This window comes from Manis pentadactyla, chromosome 8 (assembly GCF_030020395.1).
Source record: "Manis pentadactyla isolate mManPen7 chromosome 8, mManPen7.hap1, whole genome shotgun sequence".
Taxonomy (NCBI): domain Eukaryota; kingdom Metazoa; phylum Chordata; class Mammalia; order Pholidota; family Manidae; genus Manis; species Manis pentadactyla.
Genome location: NC_080026.1, coordinates 6518390 through 6530569, shown reverse-complemented (window position 1 = coordinate 6530569; position 12180 = coordinate 6518390). Strand labels below are relative to the sequence as shown.

Genomic DNA, 12180 nt, shown 5'->3' with positions numbered 1-12180 from the left:
AAAAACAGAAAATCTAAACAAACCAATTACCAGCAAAGAAATTGAATCGGTAATCAAAAAACTAGGCAAGAACAAAACCCCCGGGCCAGAGGATTTACCTCGGAATTTTATCAGACATACAGAGAAGACATAATACCCATTCTCCTTAAAGTTTTCCAAAAAATAGAAGAGGAGGGAACACTCCCAAACTCATTCTATGAAGCCAGCATCACCCTAATACCAAAACCAGGCAAAGACCCCACCAAAAAAGAAAACTACAGACCAATATCTGTGATGAACGTAGATGCAAAAATACTCAACAAAATATTAGCAAACTGAGTTCAAAAATACATCGAAAGGATCATGCACCATGACCAAGTGAGATTCATCCCAGGGATGCAAGGATGGTACAACATTCGAAAATCCATCAACAGCAACCACCACATCAACAAAAAGAAGGACAAAAACCACATGATCATCTCCATAGATGCTGAAAAAGCATTTGACAAAGTTCAACATCCATTCATGATAAAAACTCTCAACAAAATGGGCATAGAGGGCAAGTACCTCAACATAATAAAGGCCATATATGATAAACCCACAGCCAACATCATACTGAATAGCGAGAAGCTGAAAGCTTTTCCTCTGAGATTGGGTACAAGACAGGGATGCCCACTCTCCCCACTGTTATTCAACATAGTACTGGAGGTCCTAGCCACAGCAATTAGACAAAACAAAGAAATACAAGGAATCCAGATTGGTAAAGAAGAAGTCAAACTGTCGCTATTTGCAGATGACATGATATTGTACATAAAAAACCCTAAAGACTCCACTGCAAAACTACTAGAACTAATATTGGAATTCAGCAAAGTTGCAGGATACAAAATTAACACACAGAAATCTGTGGCTTTCCTATACACTAACAATGAACTAATAGAAAGAGAAATCAGGAAAACAATTCCATTCACAATTGCATCAAAAAGAATAAAATACCTAGGAATAAACCTAACCAAGGAAGTGAAAGACCTATATCCTGAAGACTATAAGACACTCTTAAGAGAAATTAAAGAGAACACTAACAAATGGAAACTCATCCCATGCACCTGGCTAGGAAGAATTAATATTGTCAAAATGGCCATCCTACCCAAAGCACTATACAGATTCGATGCATTCCCTATCAAATTACCAACAGCATTCTTCAACAAACTGGAACAAATAGTTCTAAAATTCATATGGAACCACCAAAGACCCCGAATAGCCAAAACAATCCTGAGAAGGAAGAATAAAGTGGGGGGGATCTCACTCCCCAACTTCAAGCTCTACTACAAAGCCACAGTAATCAAGACAATTCGGTACTGGCACAAGAACAGAGCCACAGACCAGTGGAACAGAATAAAGACTCCAAACATTAACCCAAACATATATGGTCAATTAATATTCGATAAAGGAGCCATGGACACACAACAGGGAAGTGACAGTCTCTTCAACAAATGGTGCTGGCAAAACTGGACAGCTACATGTAAGAGAATGAAACTGGATCACTGTCTAACCCCATACACAAAAGTAAATTCAAAATGGATCAAAGACCTGAATGTAAGTCATGAAACCATAAAACTCTTAGAAAAAAACATAGGCAAAAATCTCTTAGACATAAACATGAGCGACTTCTTCATGAACATATCTCCCTGGGCAAGGGAAACAAAAGCAAAAATGAACAAGTGGGACTATATCAAGCTGAAAAGCTTCTGTACAGCAAAGGACACCATCAATAGAACAAAAAGGTACCCTACAGTATGGGAGAATATATTTGTAAATGACAGATCCGATAAAGGCTTGACATCTAAAATATATAAAGAGCTCATGCACCTCAACAAACAAAAAGCAAATAATCCAATTAAAAACTGGGCAGAGGAGCTGAATAGACAGTTCTCTAAAGAAGAAATCCAGATGGCCAACAGACACATGAAAAGATGCTCCACATCGCTAATCATCAGAGATATGCAAATTAAAACCACAATGAGATATCACCTCATACCAGTAAGGATGGCTGCCATCCAAAAGACAAATAGCAACAAATATTGGCGAGGTCGTGGAAAAAGGGGAGCCCTCCTACACTGGTGGTGGGAATGTAAATTAGTTCAACCATTGTGGAAAGCAGTATGGAGATTCCTCAAAATGCTCAAAATAGAAATACCATTTGACCCAGGAATTCCACTCCTAGGAATTTACCCTAAGAATGCAGCAGCCCAGTTTGAAAAAGACAGATGCACCCCTATGTTTATCGCAGCACTATTTACAATAGCCAAGGAATGGAAGCAACCTAAGTGTCCATCAGTAGATGAATGGATAAAGAAGATGGGGTACATATACACAATGGGATATTATTCAGCCATAAGAAGAAAACAAATCCTACCATTTGCAACAACATGGATGGAGCCAGAGGGTATTATGCTCAGTGAAATAAGCCAGGTGGAGAGAAACAAGTACCAAATGACTTCACTCATATGTGGAGTATAAGAACAAAGAAAAACTGAAGGAACAAAACAGCAGCAGACTCACAGAACCCAAGAAAGGACTAACAGTTACCAAAGGGAAAGGGACTGAGGAGGATGGGTGGGAAAGGAGGGATATGGGTGGGGAAAAAGAAAAGGGGGTCTTATGATTAGCATGTATAGTGCGTGGGGGGCACAGGGAGGGCTGTGCAGCACAGAGAAGACAAGTAGTGATTTTATAGCATCTTACTACGCTGATGGACAGTGACTGTGTAGGGGTATGTGGGGGGGACTTGGTGAAAGGGGGAGCTTCGTAAACATAATGTTCTTCATGTATTTGTAGATTAACGATACCTAAATAAATAAATAATAAAAAAATACTGACACCTGGGTGCCACCACTACAAAAAAAAAAAAAGTAGAACTCCCATATATGTAGGTGAGCAAAAAGCACAAAAATCATTTTTTGCCTTTTGTTGTCATTAACAAAACACATCCTATATGCCTGTTCAGTTTGTCTGTGATACTAAGTGCCCAGTTGAAGAACTGGACTCAACCACATGTTTTGAAATACATTTTCTACATGGAAAAGAAGAAGCAAACTGTCTCTCACTTTGGCATAAACTTGTATTTACACTCTGGCAGGAAGAGAACAGGGCTGACAGCGGCACAGGATGTCAGTGGAGCTCGCTGGTGTCTGGTCCGCCTTCCTGGTGAACACTGTTGGAAAGCTGATGGCAGGAGCCTTTTCTCAGCAGAGCAAACTCCCGGGCTGATGGGCCTCAAGGGCGGGCTCGGATGGTTTGGGGGATGGGAAGAGCCAAAGACAGGGGAAGAGAAGAAAATCCAGAGGACCACCAGAACTGTGAGCAGAGAAACGCGAGGGCCGGAAGGGGCAAGCCCAGGCAGGAGCTGACGGAAGAGGGTGATTCAGTCTGTCAAGGAAGGTCTCGTGGCTTTTTTCATGGATCATGCCATAGGTTGCAAGAGTTAAAGAGGTGAGGGAATGGAGAAAAGCAGGAGAGAACACTTATTTAGAGGCTCTGGATATAAAATGAAGGAGAAAAATATGACAGTGATTGAAAGTCAGGCCAGGGCCAAGACAAGGTGTCATTGTTGTGTTTTTCTAAGCAAAGGCAGACAAGCGCTCTGGAGATGAAAGAGGAGCTGATGGGAATGGAAAGACTGAAAGGGTCAAATACCCGAGAAGAGTCCTTCTTGTTGAGAAGACCTGGGCCAGTGGCAGAATTTCTGGTCAGTGAAGGTTAATGCAGTTTCCGAGCTAAGGGATTTTGGGGGGAGGAAATGTTTCCGAAGAGATTTCACGGCAGAACTACAACCTGAACCTTTTTCTGTTGACTGTCAGTCCTGTGCTTTGTCCAGGAGACCAAACCCTCTCAGTGTCTTTGATCATGAGATCTTAACCCATAATTTTTAAAGTAACAGGAGTAGAAATAAAGATGACCAGCAATGTGGAGAACTGATGCACTGCAGACGAGAGAACGGAGAAATGACTGCAGAAAGGAGAGGTGAAGTGGACGCCTCAGGAGAGATGAGCCCTGGAGTCCCTGTGGGGGAATCCAGCTAGAGGGGTCCCAGGCTGCCCCATGCAGACTCAAGGGCTGTGGACAGTGGACTGTGGTGAAGTGGTCAAGGTCCCAGGGGGATGAAAATTGGTGGGCTGGGTCTCTACCCACTGGGGAAATAAAAATTTTAGCAGAAAAGAAGTTGTAAAAAGAAGTGTTTGTGTAGCAATAGAGATCTCTAACATGAAGTAGTGTGTGCTAAGGTGTTTGGTGAAGAGCTTTCAGGATTTGCTGGGGACTGGCAGAGGTGAGGACTGGGAAGAACCAACATAGGTGACCAAGGGTGAAAATGAAGCCAAGGGTGGCGTTTTTCTCTGACTGGCTTTCATTTGGGTGCATTTCTAGAACAATTCGTGAAGCCAATTCTAACACTCAAAATTGATAAGTTCCTTAGGTAAGTGATGAAATGACAATATGCTTTTTAATATAATGTTTTGGGTTGGTTCTGTTAAAATCTTGATGAGCCTATAAAGAAAGATAATGATGAATCTTTTGTTGGCTTTGTCTTAAGTATCTGTAAAATACTCGTGGTGTGACCATTTCAGGCTATCTTTAGAGTACATAGAATATTAGTTACAGCTGTGTACATGCTATTCAGAGTCAGAGGGCTATTTAAATCTGGTAGATTTTTGATATTCTAAAGTTATATTTGAAAAAACTCTTATTCTACATCACATTAGTGATAATTAGTGATAATGATACATCCTTTAACTGGTGCCTCCCCCCTGCTTTTCTTACGGAAGTGTAAGACCTTTTTATGTCGGCATTATGAAATCAAATTGAAACTTCTCATGAAAACAGTCAACTGAAAATGCCAAGCTTTTCTTTTCCTTTTGATCAACAGTCAAGTAAGAAAACTGCTTTTGCACTGATTAACCAATATGCATTGACTGACTACTGCTCATGAAACATTTTACAAGTGATCCTCTCTGGATCTGTCTTCCTCGTGTCTCTATTAATGGTAATACTTTTTATTCACACAGTATTCAGCTTGCAAAGTGTTATCAACTACAGTAGCTTATTGGACCCCTACAATGACCCTGCAAAATGTGTCCAGATGTTATCACTCTCACTGTATAGATGAGGAAACAAAGGCAGAGAGATGCCCACAATTCAGAGCTCATGACTAAAAGTCTAGATGTTGAATCCAGGTCTCCATTGCCGTAAGGTTGCCTACCTGCAAAATAATTTCCATTGACAACAGTTATATGCAATTATTTTTGGCTAGTATATATTCCAATAAATTGATATTGTATAAAGGGACATTTGAGTTGGGAAAGGAAAATAAAAATTGCAAAGTGTCTTCCATATGTTATCAGTTGCCTCATGGAATTCATATCATGGTTTGAAATATGACCTAAAATACTATTACCTCTCTATGTTTTGATATCTAAGAAAAATCTCCATAGACATGGTATATTTTAGGTAGTAAACGTACTAACATCTTTCTGGTTTCTAATAATGTACATTTATATCAGCTTTCCCCCAAAATAATGGGCCAAATGAATTTTTTTTTTGGTATCACATAGCTCATCATTTTTAAATTCGCCCAGCTGCTGTTTATATTAGCAGGATGTCTTTCCCCCATCCTCTCCCATATCTGTAATAAAAAATCCTGGCATTTCCTTTCCCAGTGGAGAAGCTCTACCCGAGGCCTGGCTGTGCTGCCAGGCTCCCAGGCTTGTATGATTAAATAAGCGATTGCTCCTCTGCCCGTCTTTGAAAATGCGCCTCATATAAGGTAGTCAAGACACCATATCCATCACTGCAGAGGAAGCCAAGCATTTATTTAAAATAATGAGATATCCTCATTTTCATTTTTCCCTGGGAGGACTGTAACAATGTTTAAAAATTCTCTGAATTCTAGAACTAGGGCAACACGCTGATTTGACGAAAGCTATAATCCAACCTTCTAATTTGAAGTGCACTTTTTCTGCAGTGAAATAGAGTGTAGCTTTCAAAATAGCAAGAGCCCTAAGCCCACACAAAGACATCCTCTCCTGACTACTCCTCTTTCAAGTCGGCCCCATTCTTCCGAGTGCAGGGGTTTATAAAGGCCTTTTCAATAAATTTCAAGATATATTGAACTGAAAGGATAAAGGTTCAAATAATTTCTTCCAGATTTGGGAGGGGAATTATTTCAGTTGCCGAGTCATGATGAATATTATCTTGTGCTTTCCACCACTTCCTCGCCACAAATGATCTGTTGGGCGAGTTCAGTTATGGGGTCTCTTTGAAAGGATTCATAATTAAATTTTTTAAAGGAACAAATCAGCTCTTTGTCTCTCTGAGGCGGGGGAGTCCGAATGCTTACTTGTGTGACCATTCGGGGGTTCAGGCTGCCGTGGGCAGGGCTCCTTCTGCAGCCAAGCAGGCTTCCTTCGGAGAAAGGCCAGGAGAGAAAGCCAGCCCTCTGTGACTGGGAGAGATAGTGGGTCAGCACGCTGTGTGACACACGGTTTATGAAATTCTTCCTTCAAGGGCCATTATCTAGTGTTGACAGTGCTTTATTTCTTCCTCTCCTGTGCTTATTTAGAGCCTAATTACAAGAGCAAGAGAGAGAGAGAGACGGGGAGTGGGCCATCAGGATAACCATTCTCCAAATCAATGCCACCGAGTAGACTCGCCGGCCTCTGGGGCTCCTTTATCAGTTAGTTCTGTTGTGGTCTGAATCCCTGTATTTCCCCACAGAATGAAGATTCTTTGACTTCACCTACACAGCAGCTCTGAAAAAAGTCATGCGAGATCAAAACATTTTTCAGACAGGATGTCTTCCACCCTCCTCGATGTGATGCACTTTACCAGAAGCCGGCGTCTCCCTCAAGAGCATTTCGTAAGCGCGGGGAGCCAGCCCTTTCTCTTGCTCGCCTTTGGTTTTTCTGATTTTCTATCTGCCTTTTATTCCTCTCTTTAAACCTGTTATAATTGGGTTTATTTTCTTTTCAACTGCTTTATCTTTTGGCACCGTGTTTTAAAGTGACTATGTGGATTTTAATGTCAAAACCACGTTTGTAGTGCCATATGGTCTCGGTATTTAAAATTGTCTTTGAATAATAGAAATGCTGGTAGTTGGAGGTAAAGCAGGAGAATTATCCTTATTCTCCAGAAAGCAAGTCAGTATCTCAGGAACTGTTGACCCCCAATATGTTGGAAAATGTGTCACAGTCCTGACTTAATTTTCCCAACTAATTACAGTTTGGGGTTTTGTATTTTTTCTCAAGGGGGGAGTCAAAGGACTGTTTAAAACTATGCCCTATTCTCCACATGGTCTTGAAAGAATCTGAACTAGCTCTTTTTTTTTAATTTAAAGATAAACCAAACGTTCTGTCTCTTTTTACATTTGTGGCTCATTCTTACTTGAATGCTAATTACCAATTTTTTTATCCTTTAAAAGTTGATTTACAAAAACTCAAAAACTCTCCTGCTCAAATCCAGAAAATAAATGTGGAGAAATAAGGTCTTCTGAGGTAAAGTCTCATTGCACCACATTTTGAGGAAGTGATATTTTGTTTTTTGTTTCTAGGAAAGTAGGTGTTAGGGATGGAATTGTGTCCCCCAAAAATGAAATGTTGAAGTTCTAACTCCCAGTACTTCAGGATGTGGCCTTATTTGGAAATAGGGTCTCTACAGGGGCAATCAAGTTAAAATGAGGTCAGTAGGGTAGGCCCTAATCTAATATAACTAGTGTCCTTATAAAAGGGGACATTTGGACACAGAGGCACATACAGGGAGAACACCATGTAAAGATGAAGGCAGAGATCTGGGTGACGCATCTGTGGGCCAGGAGCACCAAATATTGCCAGTAAATCACCAGAAGCAGGGGGAGAGGCATGGACCAGATTCTCCTTCAGAAGGAATCAGCCTGCCAACATCTTCTCAGACTCCCAGGCTCCAGAACTCTGAAACAATACTTTTACGTTGTTTAAGCAACCCAGTTTATGGTCCTTTGCTTCAGCAGCTCTAGAAAACAAATACAATAGATAACTGTGTCTCTAGAGCCAGACAGCACTGCAGCAGTGGGCAAAATGGCCCCGTCTGGAAAACAAGAAGCCTAGATGATCCAAAAGACAAGAAAGGAGCAGAGACCAAAAAAAAAAAGATGCTCCTAATAAAGAATTTCTCCCAAAGAGCTGTGAAAATAAAGGGAAACCTCCCTGAAAGGGAGTCAGGAGGCCAGCAGGCAGAGCTGTCATGCCCTATACCACTGGTCAATTGCTGACCCAACGGGAAGAGACATACCTTGCAAGTCTATGCTACTTTAGCTACTACTTTGCTGACCCAAGGAAGAAAGGGTTTTCTTCTGCCCCAGCAACAGCCCAGCCAATCAGAGACTGTCACAATTTGGCCAATGAGAAACCACAATACTTTGAGCTCTCAGTTCATTCAATGGGCTTTTGTCTATAACCGTCCCACCCAACATTGCCATTACCTCTGTAAAAGAGCATTTGTGTCCTTTGTTCTCTGGACTTGCCTATGGTTTTGCCATAACTTGTTTGTCCTGAATTATAATTCTTTACTATTCCCAAATGAACCCATTTTTGCTGTTTAAATAATTGACAGTTTTAGTTTCAAGGTTAACAGAGCCAAGCAAAGAAGCAAAACCAGTTAAAGACCCAATGACTGAACTGGAGACAAGGCATTCTGTTCTCACCTCCAATGTCACCCCTTCAGAGAATGGTCAATTTCCCTACAGTAGCCTCTCTCTCCCCTCCCACCTCTGTTCAGTCTCTATCCCACTATCCCACTTTATTTACATCATGGCACTTATCACTACCTGAAATTATTTTTGCATTCATTTATCATGCATTTATTTTCTGCCTTCCTTTCCTAGAAAATAAGTTCCCATCTATCTTCCCAGCTTGTAGAATATCTAACAGGTGTTCAGAACATCTCTGATGAACAAATGAAGCAGATTTGAAAATCCAAGGGAAATCAGAACTTGGAGATATCATAGTCCTTAAGACACCAGACTGTGGAAGGGGCCCCTGTAGCTTGGGCCATGGGTGGAGGGCAGCTGGAATGGTTGCCACTGATGGACCGTAATAGGGAAGAATGTGAACTTGCCACCCCAAACTGTACACAATTCACCCAAGAGACACTACCCCCTTGCTCCTAGGACTTCCCTCTAGCCATACAAGAAAAGAATTTTGCAAATTTGTGCGCTTTTCTTTTTAATACATTACTCAAAAGACAACCCACCATGCAATTTCTAGGTGAAACATGTGCCTTTTAAATTGAAAATCCTGCCCCATTAACTTCCTGAAAGGTGAAGGTAGGTAGTAACTGAAGGCTTCTGTGAATGAGGAAATCTTTGATACAGTATGGCCCCTGGGGGAGAAATCTTTCAAGTGTTCTAGTTGAATGTTTCTGTTTGGCAGGATCTGTAGTTAATGGATGACAAGTTGGTGTGTCATCAGTGTCTGTGCTTGTGGTAGGACTGCTAAAAGGAATGACAAATGTTCTATGTGCAACTTTCAATTTTACTGATACATTAATGTGTCTGTAAAATACGATTTTTTTTTCATCTTGTGAAACTGTAAGAAGCCTCCAGAGGTTCTGCCCTGTGACACCTCAGCTCCTTCCCCAGAACTTTGCAGCTGACTTAACTCTCTTTGCTTTTTAATGGAACTTTGGCTTTGAGTTTTCCAGGAAGAATACAATTCTCTGGCAGGAAAATCCATACAGTGTAGTCACTACACCAAAAAACTGACAGCCATCCTGTGTTTTTGAAGGCTTGATTAATATATGTGCCCTGAATCCCTGCTGGTGAGCTGATGAACTGCCGTAACCCCTTCATCCCAGTAGAACCCGTTCTTTGTATCGTAAACACCAGCTGCCCTGGCAGCGCCCTTTCCCCAGGAGCTCAAAGGATTGGTGGTGATCATTAATACCCATAATGTATGTGGAGATAAAGTAGGTATTTTTACCCCTCTTTTATACTTAAGGCTACTGATGCACAGAAAGCCACATAGCGAGTTAGGATCACTCAAGGAGCAAATGGGGACATTGGCCCATTACCAACCACTTCTTCCAACACATATGAAATTGCTCTTTAGAGATAAATGCATCATGCTACTCTCTCTTGTCTTTTCTTATATTACTATTTCTGGTCCAGAGGCGTATTTCTGTACTTGTTTGGCCACCTGAGAAATCTATATTGTCAGCAAAAAGTACATTTTTAGCACCCCTGCTGTAGGTCCACATAATCCTTGGTCGCTCTTCAAATGCTAGACTAGTTCCTTTTCCCAATCCAATTCCTCTGTTTTGATGATAACTAATGACTAAGATGTGCAACTACACCTATCTTTCTTCTCACATGTGAAAAGAAGTCAACAGTGATTCAGTGTGCGTGTGTGTGTGTGTGTGTGTGCGCGTGTGTGCGTTTCTGGACTTCAGAGAAGGGGACTACAAGGTGTTTCTGAGCTCTTCAACAGTTGCCACTCTCCCAGCAACTTCAAGGTTTAAAGTGCTCTTTGAAAATCACCATGTTTTGATGATCAAGGATGCCCAGTATGGTGTAGAATTATGGTATGTAGCAAAGCAGAATAAACTAGAATGAAAATTAAAGCAACAGACACACATCTAAGAAAGCAAACATTTGGACCCCTGGGAGAAGAGCAGCGTGAGGTGCACCCTGCCACCCTGGGCTTTCCCATGCAAGATTTTGCCTGTTGTCCTAACAGGCCTTAGAAAGCTGGGGATGAGCACTTACCTAGTCACTCACTAGCTGTGTGATTTTGAGGAAGCTCTTTAATATCGCTGAGTTTCCATTCTCTCATCCATAAAGTAGAGAAAACACCTCTCTTATAACACTGTAAGGAACGGAGCTCTATAAAATACATGGCATATAACACAGCACGTAGCACAGTGCCCAGTGTATCATACTCATTTTTAAATAAGTCCTACAATAGCAATGGTGAGAAGTAGCATGTTTGTTAGCTGTCTAGGAAAGAATGCTCATTCTTCTTTGAAAAGTGTTAATAAAGACATAAACTTTATTCATGCTCTTACCATTTCTCTTGTATTTCTCCCTCTTTTTAAAATTCTTTCAAAATCTCCCAGATAATCTGCTTTATGGAGTCCCTAACCCAAGAAAATCACACTGAAAGGGATCAGATGAAGTAAGTTGTTCATCTATCCTTCTGGGGCGTAGAGCTGTGAGAGAGAGAAATCCTTGACATAGAAGAAGTAATTGCTATTGAAATCCATGGACAAGACTCAGGGAGGTTAAAATCCTACCTTACAACCTTTAGATTGCAAAGACGGGCAACCAGCTCCTCGGCTCAGACCAGTTTCTAAGCACCACTCGGCATCTGAGCCCTGCCTGTCTTCATAGCCCCAAACTCACCACCTCCACCCTGCTCCCCATCACCCTGTCTTCCTCCTTTACTATTTGCAGTCCTGGCACACACCATGCTCTCATTTTATGCCTTTGCATATGCTGTTCCTATGCCTAAACTGCCAGCCCTCCTCTAGATAATTCATGCTTGTCCTTGAAGTTTCAGCTTAGATAACTTTTCTGAACTTTCCTTGCATCCTCCCCAAGACAGCCTCCTTGTTTGACTCTGGGGTCCGACTCATGCTGCAGTCTATGGGAATGGCACCCTTGCAGGTGTACTGCGCAGAGCCTGCAGGTCTGGACCTGGTTCCCCTGCACCCTGGTTGCCAGCCCATAGTTCCTGTGCACTCCAATAGCCTCCTGATGGGAACTGTTACCCCACTGCTTTCAGCATGGACATGAAGTCTCTCCTAGACGATGAGTTCTTTGAGAATAGTTTGGTTTCTATTTCTGTTTTTCCCTTGAATACGCTGTTAATCCTCCACCAAGAGCTTGATCAGTGACCCCAGGAGAGAACTTGGCATGAGCCTCTTCCAGGCAACACTTTCTGGTAGTCTTTTACAGCTTAGTAATAGGTGGCCCGTGACTTAGTAGGAACTATGAAAGGCGATGAGAGCTGTGTGCTGACAACGGCAGATGCGTGAGAATCAAACGCCAGGCGAGGACGCTGGTGGGGCGCCTGTTTCCTAGTACCATCTGGAGACGCACATCCCGCGGAATTCAAGTGGAGCCAATGTCTGTATTTCCAAAAGAAGAGAAGCCCTGTTCTGAACTCTCTCTTGCTG

General features: G+C 41.8%; 1 protein-coding gene across 2 annotated transcripts in view; it reads left to right on the top strand.

Annotated features, from left to right (window-relative positions):
• Positions 1 to 12180, top strand: part of B3GALT1 (beta-1,3-galactosyltransferase 1) — a 525967-nt gene that overhangs the window by 507444 nt on the left and 6343 nt on the right. For both annotated transcript variants that reach the window (XM_036884265.2, XM_057505455.1), the window contains exon 4: positions 6748 to 6889. The gene's annotated coding sequence lies outside the window, so the exon portion shown is untranslated. The remainder of the gene's footprint in view (positions 1 to 6747; positions 6890 to 12180) is intronic.